General features: G+C 36.5%; 1 protein-coding gene across 1 annotated transcript in view; it reads right to left on the bottom strand.

Moving 5' to 3' along the window:
• Positions 1-10057, bottom strand: part of LOC112693261 (glutamate receptor 1-like) — a 167063-nt gene extending 157006 nt beyond the window's left edge. Inside the window, exon 1 of the mRNA XM_025568250.1 lies at positions 9910-10057. The gene's annotated coding sequence lies outside the window, so the exon portion shown is untranslated. The remainder of the gene's footprint in view (positions 1-9909) is intronic.
• Between the last annotated feature and the right edge of the window lie 6830 nt (positions 10058-16887).

The raw sequence follows: 16887 nt of genomic DNA, 5'->3' as shown, positions 1-16887 counted from the left end.
CAACGTCCGCCGTCCATCGCTTTCGCCGGGACCGTCGTGGCCGCGGTCTCCGGTACGCGGTCGAGCGTCCGCTGCCCGTTCCGGGGACGACGCCTGCGAAACCGAACGCGTTCGTGAGTACAACCCGGCTCGGGTCGACCGCCAACGCACCCGTCTCCGGGGTGCATTGGCGCGGCTCGGATGCTGTCGCCTCCGGACGGGGTGTCGAAACGCGACCCGGGAAGGCATCGGAAGTGCACACTCGCGGCGTTCGTTTATTGTTACACTCGGAAAATTCGAAAAAAATCAATCGACGGACGGACCGAGCGGGAAACAAGCGCCGCGAAAAAAAAAAAAAAACGATTTCGAAACCGCGCGACTACGTGCTACCCGCGATTTCGGATCGGAAACCCTCGGGTCGTTTCCCCTTGTACTAAACACGAATTTTATAGCCTACTCCGCTCGATTTATCATTGTTCTTATTTTCTTTGCAGTCTACAACAATAACCGAATGCTACGGGACCCGAGCTCTGGTTGTAATGAAAATTACACTCTTCGCTTTTTACAATCGATCCGGCCAACGTGTTTACCGCACGGTTATCAATTTCAAATGTTGTACAGGAAATGCATTACAATGATCGATATGTCGCATAGTTCTTATCGGTATTGTTATCTTGCGTGCCGTTTTTTTCTTTTACATCGGTCAGAGAGAGAGTAAGATATCGGATCGAGTTTTGGGTTTCACGTCAAAACTCTAACCACGCAACGACAACAACACCTGTATGTAAAGAATTTCATACGTGGTTCGTATTTGAATGCATCTGATCAAATTGTTTTAAATCGTGTTTCCTGTTTACGGTCGTTGCAATAGATATAAAAATAAATGCGAACGTTCCATAGCAATGGAAACTAATTAATTGAAGAAACAATATATTTAACTCGTCCTCTGAAAATTTTGTGCGTTATTATTCACGGATGAAGTATTACGTATTCGTGGGGAAAGACGTGTGTAATTACAACGAGACGGTTTCGTCAAAATCGATTTCTATATTATGATAAATCATTTTCTATCCTTACTTTATTTTTGTTTTTTTTTTTGTCCTTTAAAACATTGACTACCGAATACTATTAAGAATAATAACTTTATCATGAATATACGTGCATTTTAGACGGTGGCCGCGTGGATACGAATTGTACGTATTCTTAGCAGTATTGTTCTTCTTAGCCATCCTCGTGTTGTCCGGTGCAATACTGCCGTTGTCGAACCAATCACCTCTACTAGGTCTGTCTATGGCGAAACCCTTAATCGCAGTCCCGTTAACGGTCGACGGTATCGCATGTTTGCTCGGAAGCTGTTCGGTTCGGAGCAATGTTGGCAGCCCGCAGACGAGAGCAACGATCCAGAACATATTGATGATTGTGTATAATAATTGAACTTCGTATGTTTTATCGTATTTTTGACGATTTCGGACAAAATTTGTTTCCATTAACATATTACAAATGCTATATTACATAAACGACGTACGTATGTAAATAGTTAAACACTCAAAAAAGGAAAAAATCAAAAAAAGAAATACGATTAAAACCTTTTGTCATGGTGATCAAACACAAAATTGATCAAATATAAAAACAATTGTTGAGACGTTAAAAACGTTAAGTTTTCAATATGTAATCATAGAAACGTTAAATTTGATAATCACTGGATTTTTTTTCCCAATAGCTTTTACAATTTATCTGATACCTATAATTACCGTGAATGTATCAAACTAATGCAAAACTTCTCATGTTCATTTCCGGTGGCAAAATCGAAATATCAATAAACATGTAAACAACAAAATATTTGTGTACTGTTAACATTTTGAACGCAAATCAATTTTAAATATAACCGGTATGGGAGATTATTGAATACAGGGTTCGGTAAAAATAGTCAAATATAATACGACACGAGCATTATTCAATGTATACGAATCGGTGAAATTAAACCGCGGACGGGAAGTAAACATATATTTCAACTCTGAGCGGAACGAGGAATGCGTCGGTTCAACAATTTCTGGTTGGCGAATCGTTCAAAAGTTTGGTATTCTATACAGTATATCTTGTATATTATGGTTTGAAAGAGATCGCTTTAAGAATTTTTCGGAAGTTTTAAGGAAAACTCTTACATTTTTACGTTGCATGTTTATTAAAAAAAAAAAAAAAAAAAAAAATGAATAAAAAGACGTTGGTATTTTTGCTCCTTTGAGTTAAATCTTTCAAATTTCGTACACAAAATTAAATAACCTCTCCGCGCCGGAATATTTCCATATTGCGGTGTATCCAAAAACGTGTACACCCATAGCGCGCAAACGAAACGCAATGCGAAACGACACGTAAACGATTATTTTTTTCGTCGAGAACATATAACCGCGTTCGATGAACGCGCCAAAGCACGCGTTTTGCATGCGACGACGAGGCGATTCGCTGGAAATGTCGTTTGGAAGCCGCGACCCTGGTCCGAGTGATAAACACCGGTCGCGACGGCGACTAAGGCCCTCCTCACACGGGGATACTCAAAAGAAACTGCAATCGCCTAGGTTAGGTTAGGTTACTACCGGTAGTGGGAGACTAGGCGACTAGGCATGCCGGTCTCCTCGGTACTTTGGTCGATCGAGTTGCTTGGTAATTTTTATTTCGTGCATAATAAAATAATATAAAATCAATCAAAATTTTAATACAAAATTTGTGCAACAAACAGAAAAGTATCCCGAGCTATAAGGATTGATCCAACGTTTTCTTCTGCGTTTGTTCAAGTGGTGTTTATAGTAACGATAAATAATGATTTCTTCGTCGCTACCCGAATCACTACCAGACATTATAAAAAATGTATTTATTTTGATTTATTTACTGCATAAATATCAATGTACACGTATAATACGAAAAACTGAACTGTACTGTCGAAATGGTAGGGTGACACTGGTTTAAAAAACTAGAAACAAAAATTTAGTATACCGTGTGTGAAGATGACCGGCAACTGTAGTTGCCTAGTCGCCCAGTCTCCTGGTACCCAGACGATTGCAGTTTATTTTGAGTATCCCCGTGTGAGGAGGGCCTAAACGGAAAACGAGACGCAATCGATTTCCGGACGGGACGAACGCCCCGTACCGCCATGATATCGTGACGTGTGTACGCAACGCGCGGATGTAGTGGTCGCGCGAACGGACACGCTCGAGTTGGGTCCCAGATTTCAAAAAACAGCATGAATTGAGTCCGGACGTATTTTATGGAGTACATGAGTTGGGTCCCAGTATATTTTATAGAGTGCACGAGCTGGGTCCCGATATATTCTAGCCTATTAGTACTAGCCTAGATGTTGTTTTTTATTAATTTCGAATCATTAGTATCTATCGAGAGTATATCGCTGTTTTTCAACTCAGATCTAATGATCTTTGAATGTCGTGTAGAAATATCGTCTTGTGCTTTTCTTTTAACCGAGTTACTTAACTTTTGTCTATTCAAAACCTTCTCATCACATTTTTTTGGTGATTATGCACGTTTCATTTCTCTATTACGTCTTAAGTACAAGATGGTTTTAAAAAAACACTTACAGGTATTAAGATAACACTTCCAACGTTGTACATCATTCCGCAACATTTTGTGCAAGCGAAATTTTAATCCGTCTTTAATGATAATTTTTTTTTAGCTATTTCGCTTGACATGACATCTATAATTTAATTTTTGTATGTAATATAACGACAAAAAAAACGAGCTATACTTTTTACATTTTATATTTTATTAGATGGACTTTTAGCCTTGACACGTGCCGATATACTGACAAACTACAATATGATTATAAGATTGTAAGATAAAATATTACCGATTATTATTAAGACTACTCTTATAGCCGGAAATTACTACGGGCTCAATTCGAGTGTTATCGAATAACATCGCGGACCCAACTCGTGTTTATTTTAAGCGATTAAATAGCTCGGGACCCAACTCGCGTTTTCTCGCGCGAACGTTTTCGTCGCAATCCTGCCTGTTCAGCGCGTCGCCCCACACGGTTCGGAAAACTATTGGGTCGCGATACCGTCTGCGTTAACGATTATTATTACAAGACGGTTTTTTCGTTTTCCGGATTTCTACGTGTTTTTCGAATACTACCGTCGGGCCGTATCATATAGCCCGGGGCTACTGGCCCATGCGTGTTCGACACGTGCACACACGCCCGGTTATCGCGGTACCGTTGACCCTGTTCAGATTTTTTCGCACCGACGCGGTGTTGTCGGCCGCCGCGGGTTAGGTTAGGTTAGGATAGGTTAGGTTAGGTTAGGTGTCACAACGATCGTTCACGCGAGAGCGCAACGTGTTTCCCGATATTTTTGTAAGCGCGAAGTGGCGGGCAGCTGTAGGTTCGGCGGTTTGGTTTCTTTGAAACGTAAACGTCTTTGGTTCGCGTCGAACATTTTTTGAGGACCTATCGAACCGAAGAACAATCTGTGAAGACCGAACAATAATGTTTTTTTTTTTTTTTTTGATGGTAGGGGGAACTTGTTTTACGTTTGAGGTCAAGTGTTGAAAACGTTCAATAACTTTTTTTTTATTTTTTTATTTATGATGTTATATGACGTGTAATCTTATGTACTTTTGAAAATGGGTTAATTTTAACTGGATTAAGTCGTCCATTCTACGACGATACATCAACTTGACATTCTTGCGTATCACGACGGATTAAAAACGATGACAGAAATAACGATAATATAACGCGCGAGATGCTTGGTCAATCGACGATTACTAGAAACAAGAACTAGAACCGATTCGGATGAATTAATACCGTGTTTACCTATCATAATAATTTGAAATCGATAACGGCATAACGTGTTGCGGATTTGCTCGTATACGAGCGTATATATTTTTAATTCAGTCAATTTTACCAGTTTTAAAAGTCTGTTTACGATTCGTTAGTAAAACTCGTTTAACCTTTAGGACTGTATAAATATAATTGTACAACATTGATCAACTTTTTCGACACACCGACTCGCAAATTATTTGAGATTTCGATGTGCTTATGGGCGTATAGTTATTTTTATCTACGAGTATCATTAGTTTAGTTAAAAAATAAACTACGTTTCTTTTCATATTTACTCGAATGTATGGTCGTTGAACTCGTGGATATAATTTAAATTAATAATTATAGTCCGGGGCGATTCACATTCAAACGTATTTATTGTAATGTGAATTGTACCAACTAGAATATCGAGATAAATTGATTTTAGTTCAAATGTTTGTTTTATTCATTGAATGTATACGATCACATAAAATTCATTTCTGATTTAATAATTTGATCATTTAAATATATACAAAAAAAAAAAAAAAATCTTATGGCATACGGTTTAATTTATTTTTATTTATATATATTTTTCAAAAGACTTTTGGCAGTTATAGGTAACTGTGTACCATTTTATTTTTATAATAATTATAATATTATTGCTCTTAATTATTATTATGTAAGATATATATATACGAATATAAAACAATTAAAATATTTACGTAAAAAATATTGTATACACGTTATGATTTATTGAAGTTTTGTATGCATTGATTTATTTTATCCATAGGTTAAATCGGCGATTTTTTTTTATAACTTCATATAATTAAAGTGTAAATGATTAAGTGTTTACGAGGAAGAAGAAAATAAAGTTATAACGTTGATTAAAAATGAAACTCTATTTTTAAGTGTTTTTACTTTTTAATATGTGTTCGAGACACTTTACGGGCTTAACTTAAAGTAATGTACTGCGAAAATATAAACAGTTTCAATTTTAAATCTGAAAGGACTCGTTTTTTACAGCGTTCTTCTGAAAACTCGTTCGTGTTCGACTTTGACGCCATCAGTTAAGGTTTTCCAGACTGTTTCCAATCATCTTTCTCGAAGTGCTTATTGCAAAAGAATTTACTCCTGAGCAGCGCGCAATAAAATCTATATATTATAAGTTGGTTTTTTTCTTCTGTCCGTTCTATTGGAACGTTATTGGTCACGAAAAAAAAATAAATATTTTAATAATTTTCTGGACCATATGTTGCGTTTTGAGAGGAGGGGCACTTGAATCAGTGACCAACACGGGACGGCTATCGACCCGACGAGAAACGTTCCGTAACAACACATTGTCGTACGAACCGCACGCGTTGGTCGTATAGATCCTGACGTGCATGACCGTTGCGTTGCGGTCGACGGGAACTTACCAATTCGCAATGGCCGCGTGATCGGATAACGAAATTCACCGGGAAAAATAATCGTAGAACCGGACAAACAGTTATTACGTTGTTTCGATCGTGACAACGAACGAAATCGTGTCTTGTTGCGACTCCGGGTCGCGGCATATCAACGAGACGAAAACCACGAATTCGTATAGCGGTGCGCTCGACGTGAGGATCCGCGAAACGGACTGCCGATTTCGCTTTCGATCTTATTTACGACTTTGTCGTTGGGAAGAGAAGTGCTTTGGAAAGTGTACTGTACATACACAACGCAGTGTATTATACGCTTATTATTTTTTCTCAAAAACTCGTACACATACACACACACACACACACACACATACACACATATATATATATATATATATATATACATTATATGATATAATAGTCGATAAAATAAATTTAACCAAACATGCGCATTGTCTAGAGAATATTAAGTCCTTGTGTGAAACTTCTTCGCTCCGTGTCGTTCACTTGAAATGACTCTACTTTTTTGTTTTTGAACAAAAAAAATAAATAAAAATACAACCACCGGATATGGAAGTCCCGAGTGTTTCGCTCCTACCACACGCATTACATGTTAAAAGGAAAATGTGTTGTGTTTATACATTATATGTATTTATATATATATATATATATACGCAAAAATAAAAAGTTTGTTTACGGTAAATGAGGGGAAACTGACGTGTGTAACGTGTGTTGTATAGATGTTTTAAATTTCTGATCAAACGAGAACGGGAAGAAACGCCGAAAAAGTATTTACTACGATCGGTATTGGAGCTGAAAACAAAAAAAAAAAAATTGCTGAATATCATCTGAATTTCGATACATCGTTTTACACGATTTACATGGCTTGTATATTACCAGACACGTCGATCGGCGATTACAAATTTCATTTTTCGCTTGGTACGAATAAAGTGAAAATACGTATGTTTTAAGAATAATTTTTGCTTTTACGATGACCACTGAGGTATCGAATGATATTATTGGAATTTTTACCCTATCATTCTTGCAGTGACGTATTTAAGAGGAAGTTTAAATGAGAGCGTAGTTGATTTCTGCATATTTCCTACGGTTCTTTCGTATGGTTACGTTTCATTAGAATTACTGAATATCAATATTGTACTTGAAATATTGCACATATAATTTTATTATTATTTGAATCACTTTACAATAATGATATTATTTTATTTTTTTTTTTTTTTTTGATATTAATCTTATATACTCGAAACTGTCGCCAATATATTTTATAAAAACGAATAAAACAATTATGGATTTTGGAAAAAAAAGGGAACACCGCGATGACCTAAGTTTATGAACTAAATCATTACAATTTATCAATTCAAAATACCCATCTGATATGCCATCAATATGAATTTTATTAAACATGACGTGAGCTGTATTTGTAAACAAATGATTTAGGTCTATAGTCCGATAAAAATAAATGTCCTTATATGTGCTTATGTTTCTGTAATTGACACCTTCACCGTAGTTCTTTGGTTGTCATAAACGATGAATTATTGTCTAATAATATATATATATATTTTTTTTTTTTTTACGTAAGTTATGGTGAAATCATGATGATTTGTGACCAGAGAGAAAACAATATAAATAATATTTGAGTTGGGTTGTGAAAAACGAACAACGTGAACGAGATAACTATAAATCGGACTTTCCTCCTCCCAATAAGTTGTCGAAACCGTTAAGTTATTGAGGTATTATTACCATGTATTCAGACATAAGAACCAAAACATTAACCCGACACCAAATATATTATGAAATACTATTGTTTGAAAGTTTTATTTATTTATTTTTAAATTTATCAATCCCGGATTGATCGGAACCTTCGCACGAAACGATTTAACGACATTTTATTTTTCTGATATTATTATGTTTCCGAGTGTTCCACGGTTCAGTGTTATAATAGCATGCAAACCTTTTGGATCTATGTTTCGATCGACAAAGAAAACAAACGAGAAATCAGTCGACGCTCTTAAGAGTGATAATCATCACCGAAAGTTAACTAGGTCGGGGGGACCAATTACTATAAATATACACTGATTGGAGGGGGGAGGAAGCAATCAGTAGTATGTTCATGTCGAGAGCACTGCGAACGTGCAGGTCCAAAACGCTGGAACACACCGTACCAAAGACATGGATAATTTCGAAAAATTGTATTCAACGGGTACATTTATAGATTTTATCACAATACTATTTTTCCGGCGATTTTCAAAGCAAGTGAACAACGAAACTTTTACACACTTGCCACGGAGAAACGCTTTTCAGTAACATTGAAATTTCCTGCCTTATCTTAACGTTCTCGTTTCGATGAGGTCCCCACTTGCCAAGAATAATAGTTACCAACACTATTACAGATCAGTTGCAAATAATTTTAAATCACTTCGTTAATTTGACGTATTAAGACGGATTTTTATTTATATTTTATTATTTTTTTGCATTATTTTATGAAAATATGTTTTCTCACCACCGTATTATGTTGTTTTTTTGTTTTCGAAAGAATTAACTGAACATTTTCCTATAATTATATAGTAATTTCATATGAGACCCAATATTTTCGATTAAGAATTAAACGACACCATGAAAAACATAGTCCTCAATACTGTACTATAACACGTCACTGACCGAACGTTACTCCTTCATTATCGTCATAATCTGCAACCATTCTTCATTATAATTTAGGATTTTTCATCTCAACTCCAGACTGTACCCGAAATATTATATTTGTGTACCACAATTGTAAGGTTTAAAAAGCAATTAAACGCTAGAATGGGAATAATTGAGTTTAAGAGGAAACATTATTGTAGAGCATTTCACTTCCTTTCACGGTTAATTTCAATTTAATTTTCTGTTAAAGCAAATTTCCATAACAATTATTCACGCTCGGATAGTTATTTATCCATCAATTATACCTTTTCAATTGTTTACATAAAATCAGCTTAATTAATATTTATGATTGACTATATTGTACTTTGAAACAAGACAAAAAGCTAAAGAATACTTCATGTTTGAATTCTCAGAAATAGTTTAAAAAAAGCTGTATATTGTGAATACATTTTTATTTAGTGCGTAAATCAGTATTTTTAGATATTATTTTAATCATTACAGATATTTTACCGACCCAATCGAAATTTTCACGTTGTTATAATTTAATATTCCAAGTCATTAGTCAAAACTAAAATTGTTTTAATCGTTTCTATTTGTTTAAACAACAAAATAATAAAATATCGATTTCAATATTTTGTTTAAGAAAATTTGAATCGGTTAAAGTATTAGGTGTTTTAAAATCAACACTTATTCCACTAATAACCTTTTATAACTGCATGGATTATAGAATTATAATGAGAAATACTTTCGACTTTATAAAACATGTCATTATAAAACCGACGTTAAAACGTTTTATAAATACATTTCAAAGTTTAACTGATGTAAATACGTAGAACCGTAAGAACCGTAACGTGTACAAAAGAACCATTAGCCTTACGAGACTTGCATTGATGAATACCGAAATGTTGAATATTCGATTGAACACGAATTATCAATAACTAACCCACACCAATCGTATACAATTGACGTTTGTTTCGGGTTTCGTCACGTACACAAATGTTCCCGTTTCGATGAACTACACCGCTCGGATGCCAATGCCTTGCGAACAAAATGGAAATAAAAACTTACTAAGTTTGGACAACTTGAAAGCATCTGCCGTTTTGATAACGTCCACGTACGCTTGCAATTCGAATCTTCTCTCGGTGTTGTTCTGGTTGTGTTTGAACACGGCCAATTTGAACGCGGTCTGCACTTCATCGGATCCTTGCTCGAAGATCGCTCCTGAAAACCAAAACATCATCATCATCATCATCGTCGTCGTCATGTGGTATGCGCAATGAGTTTACTTTGGATACGGAACAAGATAAAACGGAGAGCTCGCGCTTCCGTTTGACTTATCACGGCGCAGGACTTATGACGACCGTACAGTGCAAAAAAAAAAACGAATTCCTCGTTTTTCTATTTCTGTTTCTGCGCTCCTTAATCGAATGGTACATCTATCGGACCGGCTAAAAATTTATCCTCGGTCTCGCACTCCGCCCAACTGTCTCTTTCTCCTTCCGCGTACGAAATCTCTACTACACTCATAGTCCAGTGCACATTTCGTTCGGCTGATCCCGCTAAGGCCGTTTTCCCCTGCACGCACTACCCTCCGCACCCTCATGGATGCGACTGAACACCGTGTACCGGAGACCGGATTCGCATTAAATCGTCTAGAAAAGTGTTATTAGAACGGTCGTAAGTTTTTATTTTACCCGTAGCCGTATCCGCGCCCCCCCTCCATCCCGTCCCGTTTCCTCACCATCCACCATATCACCATTCACCATATCCGCAGTGTATTGTGTTCTCGAAAAATGTTCGAGCCATTCGGTCCGGGTCACTTCATCGGTTACCGCAGCCTTCCCCGTACGTTTATACTATTATACCGCGCGCACGGGCCGACCGTTACGTTCGCCGAAACGGATCCCCTGAAAAATATGATGCGTATTCCGTGTTTCCAACGAAAAACAATCATCATATTTAACCAACCGATATCGGTACCAGACGGTTTAGTTGTTTAAGAAAATTTAATCCAACGGTATACTAGTGCTGTTAACCATCGAGGAAATTGTGTTTTTATTGAACCGTTTCGTAAATCGTAAATCGTTTCCCGTGTTCCGATACAGAATTAGTTTTTACCGTGGGAAAACTACCTTCGCGCCGACCGTTTTTGTTGTTTGAATCTTGAAGTTGAACAGACCATTCGAACATCAGGGTATGAATCATACGACGTTGGGCTGAACGCTAAACATTCAAATTAGCTCAATACGCTTGTATAACCATGAATGCGAGTTTTATTTTTAAATAATTTAGCTGCTATTGAATTTTCGAAAAAAAAAAAAAAAAAACTTAACAACACATGTCCACGGCCACACACATATGGAAATATGTTCGTTCTAAAAACAACTATATAGTTACCGTATCTATTTTTATTTTTTTGTTTAGCTCGAGAATAAAAGAAGAAAAGAAGAAAATAATATCAACTATGGATAAAAGACGAATAATTGATGATCAAACAAATATTTTAATTGCTACTGAAGTATTATTAAATGCCCGTGCTCCGGAATAGCCCATATTAATAATATTTATCGATTAGTATTTAACAATGAAAATTATGTTAATATCCGATACACGACAACGTAATACCGACGCACAGACGTATACGATGCAATCGTACTTATAATTTTCAACTATAATCGGATTGGTCCGCGATACAATAAAACCATATCGATACATATTTTTGTAAATTGAATTCTCGCTAAGTACGGTCATTGAATATAACTACGTAGTCCTGTCCTATGCAACAATAAGCTGTGCCGACCGAACCTTGTAATACGATTTTAGACATTGTAATAATAATAGTATTGTTAGTAATAGTACTTTGTGCGATTTAAAAATACCATTGTGGACTACACGACCGACGTATAACTATACTATTATACGAGTTAAAGGTTTATTAATATTTTATTTTTATTTTTTTTCCATCCCATATAAATCGCCCGGGAAAAACACGGCGTACAAACAACACGATTTTCGATTGGATGATTCATTTATTATAGAACTATTGCGCCTATAGCAGTCGCGTAGTTACACAATAGTACGGTAATACGACCTAAAAATTAAATATTACCATAAATTTCAACACGAGGTGTATACCAGCAAACATCAAAGTCGTCGTATTACAAACCGAATAATCGGCGATTAAACGGTTAAATGCAAAACAATAAAAAGATGCTAATAATTTTTTATTGTTACTTCGTAATAATAACAACGAATGATTAAAATCTAATACTCTAATAGTACACTAGAAAAAAAAAAAAAAATGAAATTATATTAAAGTGAAACCAATGCCAAAAATTTTGTAACATCGACCCTAGAGAGATCGAGTAGTAGATCACGATCGACTGATAAACGATTCCTGCTCCATAATACAATTATTGGTTTCTGTTAAAATCTCATTTAAGCAACATTTTTCAAACCGAAAGCAAACATTGAATATTATTAAACTTGCTACTTCTGAGAGTCGAAAGCATGGGCATTGATAAAAGTACAACATCATGGTGTTAGGTAAACTGTTAGAACTAACTTACCTACGTTTTCTAAATCATTCGAAAATCACGTTGTTATACGTTTCAGCGTTCTACCGGATACTAGTGTGCTTACACTGACCACATTAAGTACCGATCGAAAAACGAATTATTCTTATTTTATTTTCCTTAAATTGTTTTCTTAAATTCGATATAACCAATATGGAAATACGTTTTGCGCTAGACGTCACTACTGTTTCGTCGAAAATCGAGTATAGTGCATAGTATTATATCCTGCTCGTCCACCCACCGAATCCGGACTGCGGCTGCTTATGGTATTAGGTAGGAGATATGATGGGAAACCCGTGTATCGAACTTTGTTCTGTATACAATATTTAACCAACAACGATATCTCTCAGCGTTCTAAACACGAGAAAAGCTTTTGTTTACTGCATTTGTTCTGTTTCAGTAATTGTTTTTCTAAAATCCAATGACAGTTCATGTTTTGAAACAATCGAAGCGAGATCTCTCTGACTCGGAACAAAAATTGTTTTCGTTTTTGTTTTTTATTTTTTCATATCTCGTATTTCACTAAAACTGCTCCTTTGTCGATCATCCTAAAATATATGTATATATATATATATAAACACAAACGATGGACGATTCGCTAATACTATCCGCATGCTTACAAACTATTTCAATACACGTGGGTGTCGAATCGATGGAGCCGAACTCTGAACGTTTTGGTGAAGCTAAATCTAAAACTTATAACCCCCCTTCATCGATACATAACCTATAAACTTATCGTGTTAATCCTTTCAAATATTCTGGATACCCGTCCCCGCGTTTAGGATGCGAAGCCGCTGATTCGTGCGATTTACTCGCATCAGTTTGGTGCGACTGTCTCGAATAATATGCACCACCAGAAAATATATCGCGTGATTTTCAACGTTCTGCTACATGAAGTTTCAACAACTCGGTGAAGTGGTCTTGGACGTGGACACGCCCGATTTTTGGAATGTGATTTTACTGCAGCTAATCTATATGCAATAGGTACAACAGCAAGCTGTACTACGTAACAAATATTGATATAGAACAGTGGTCTTCAGCCTTTTAGACTCAAGATCCACTTTTCTTACCATACATTTTTCGTGACTCATGTAAACTTTGTTAGCCATGAAAACCAAAAAAAAATTTAAAATTGCTTAATTTACGCCATTATAGATGTGTTTTTGTAACTATATAAATTAAAATTCATATTTTTCTAGGTATCTATGTTATATTTAATTTTTATTATAAGTTATGATGCAAAAAAGAAAAAAAATGCATGTAATGCTACCGAAACAAGAATATGTAATAATATATATATATATACATAAAAAAAATCCTACATTATTGAAGATCCGATTTTTTTTCTCTTTTACGAAAAAAAAATCGACTCTGATAACCGTTATTAACGCTGATTGATACGTCTTAATAATACCATCAAAGTTGAGGTTTGATCTTAAAAATTAAATTCCTAGAATTCTTAATACAAGTTAATCACATTAGATCGATGCTCTGTATTGTGTATTTGATAACGTGTTATATTGAACTCCTTACGAGTTATCATTTATTCCGGAACCAGTATTGCATGTGTTGTAACACTATGTTACTATTATTAGGTCAACTGTCATCGTACTTTATGCGTAAAAAAAAATCAATATGGGTATATGCATGATGCACAGGTTGAGAATTAAAATATGACAATCTATATTAATACTATGTCGACGGTAAAACCGAAGACCGCAAAGACTGGGTGAAAAAACAATTTTGTTGGATTTTCAAGGAAAATTGTATTTTTTTAAAAAAAAAATATTTAATCTTGAATGATCTTAATAAAATGTTTTTTAAAGAATATTAACGAGAAAAAAAAAAACCATTTTCGAATTGATGACGTATCATAAAACTCGTTAAGAATATTAGCACATCGAGTAATGATCGTCAAACAGTTTTGTTACAAGACTGTGTTACACTACATGTTGCATAGGTTACAGACGTTAATTTTGAACAATACGTATCAATTTTAAATTAATAATAAACTAAATTTTAAAGTTGTTTTTGAACCACAGGCCTAGTAAACATATAAATGCAATAAATAATATTAGTTTAGTTTTCACGTTTAAACATCCATTTCCAAATATCATGACGTTTGAGATCGTATAAAAAACCAGTATATGATTTACTTATTCGACTGGTGTGGAGAACTGTGATTATTATTTTTAAGTTCATTGCAGCAATAACTCGGGTTTCGTGTACGATTCGTGTACACCAACCTTCTGCGCCGACCCACTATAAATTTCTTAATCTTAAAACGTGCACTTAGCGAGTTATAAAACGCGACGTGCAATAAGTGTTCCACGTTGTACTCGACTGTGACTTTGAGCAAGGCGAGTGTTTTAAGGCAATTTTAATACGTTGAAACGGCGCGCGCCCATTAGCTCTCCGCACAAGGCGATTGGACATTAAAAAGGCGAGAAATGCACGATCGTAAAGAGCGACACGCTTTCAGCGCGTTAAGCCCAACGAGAACACATTCTCCGATAAAGTACCGTTTGCTGAAGAATGCAATATTAGTTTGGTCGACCCGTTCGGGTGTTTTTACGCCGTCGTCTAGCGAACACCCGACAAACGTTAAACGTGCGTACGGAATTCGTGGGGATGGTCGTTGTACGGCTGCAGTTATGGTCAAGCGAACGAAGAACAGTAATATTTTATTCCGAATAACGCGTGCGTCTAATTATCGCGAAAACGGACCGTCGAATCAACGGTCACGAGACGGCCGCGCGATGTGTTTGAAAACGCTGCGAACATTATACGAATAATACACGGCGTAGTCGTAAGACGGTTCGAACACGTTCTTCGGGTGCAGTGTTCGACAATTGTATTTAAGAGATGAAATCGTTTTTACCAGGGGAAAAAACCGCCATAAATATTCAACGGAATGCTCGGTCGAACTTCTTGTCGGTTTATCCGCGAGACATTGATCGCACGAACGTTTCGCGCGCGGAACTGGAAACCATCGTTTTACTACACCAATACGAGGTTATACCTCGGTGGTGAATCGGGTCAAACACTTATTACACATGGTTGAATTGTTAAATATTTTAGTATTTAAAAATTGTAATATGTACGTGTTACCTATTCTGTTTGTTACATTGTTACTATTTCAAACGTGTGTTCGAAATGTTTTTTCCGGCCACACAAACTATTATTATATTATTATTAGTATTATTATTATTATTATAAATTATTATGCGATCCGATTCAGATGCGTACGTGTCGCGGTTCTAGAAACGATTCTAACGATATTTTATACCGCGTGCAACCACAACGTTCTTAATTTCTCGTCGTAACGTTTTCCTGTTGATGTGTAACGTTCCGGTGTTACGCGTCATCTCGCGAGCGCGTCGTGTACGTACGTATAAGTTATTGTTGCGTACCGTTTTCCGTTCGTCCGGCTCTAACCGTCTGAAACAGGGATGGTCCACCCAAATGATCTTGTGGGTCACTTTGTAAACGCATTACAATCCTGCGGGCCACATATAGGGTTGCCGATAAAAGGTCATCAGCCAAAACGTTGATACAATCACATATTTTTACATTTCCATCGGATTCGATTAGAATTATTACTTTTGTTGCGATCACGTTGTTAACAATACAGATACCGCGTTGCGCGGGCATTCCAGAATATTCTATCGGCGCAAAAAAAAATTTTTTTTTTTTTTGTAAATATTTGATAAATGTCGCGGGCCGCAAAACTTTCCGAGGCTATCCCTGTCGTCGTAAACGCGGTCGTATCGTAACGTCGTAACGGACAACTCGTCTCGTCGCATGTTTCGAACCAGAGACGCAAACGCGCGGCGAGTCGGAAACGAACGAACAGCAACGGGACCGCGCGACGCGTTTCACCCGGGTTGAACGCGATTTCGTGCGCAGCGCCAAACGCGAGAGGGCGGTTTTGATTCATATTTTCTCGTCGTGCGACACGCCGCCGTCGAACAATGGCTTCGAAAAGTCAAATCGTCTGGCTAAAAAAAAAAAAAAATAGACGCAGACGTTTTTGATATATGTGTTATTATGTTCGGCCATCTATCATTATGTTATGTAAAACAAATAGCACCGGATAAAATCATCTCCCCCTGCCGCAGCTCGTCGTTCCTGCGACCTTTTCTTAAACACGCACGCCCTTTATACGGACTTTATATATTTTTTTTTTTTTTCGTGGGCAAAAAAATAACATAACTATACACGCGCATCTATATATATATATATATAAATAACTATTACGGGTTACCGTTCCGACGATAAACAAAAAGGCATTTGTCGGTACAAAATAAAACGAGGCTCTGATAAATTGTTGTTGGGCCGCCGCCGAGAGATTGGCTTTCGACCTGGCGAAGATGTATAATAGGGTTGGTGAGTGAGGAGGGGTAGGGGAATCGTGTATTTTGTGTACACGTATCGAAGGGTGGGACCGATGAAGGGGTTTGTGCGTGTA

Source organism: Sipha flava, unplaced genomic scaffold (assembly GCF_003268045.1).
Source record: "Sipha flava isolate LNK unplaced genomic scaffold, YSA_version1 83_pilon_pilon, whole genome shotgun sequence".
NCBI lineage: Eukaryota > Metazoa > Arthropoda > Insecta > Hemiptera > Aphididae > Sipha > Sipha flava.
This window is presented reverse-complemented; position numbering and strand designations above follow the sequence as displayed.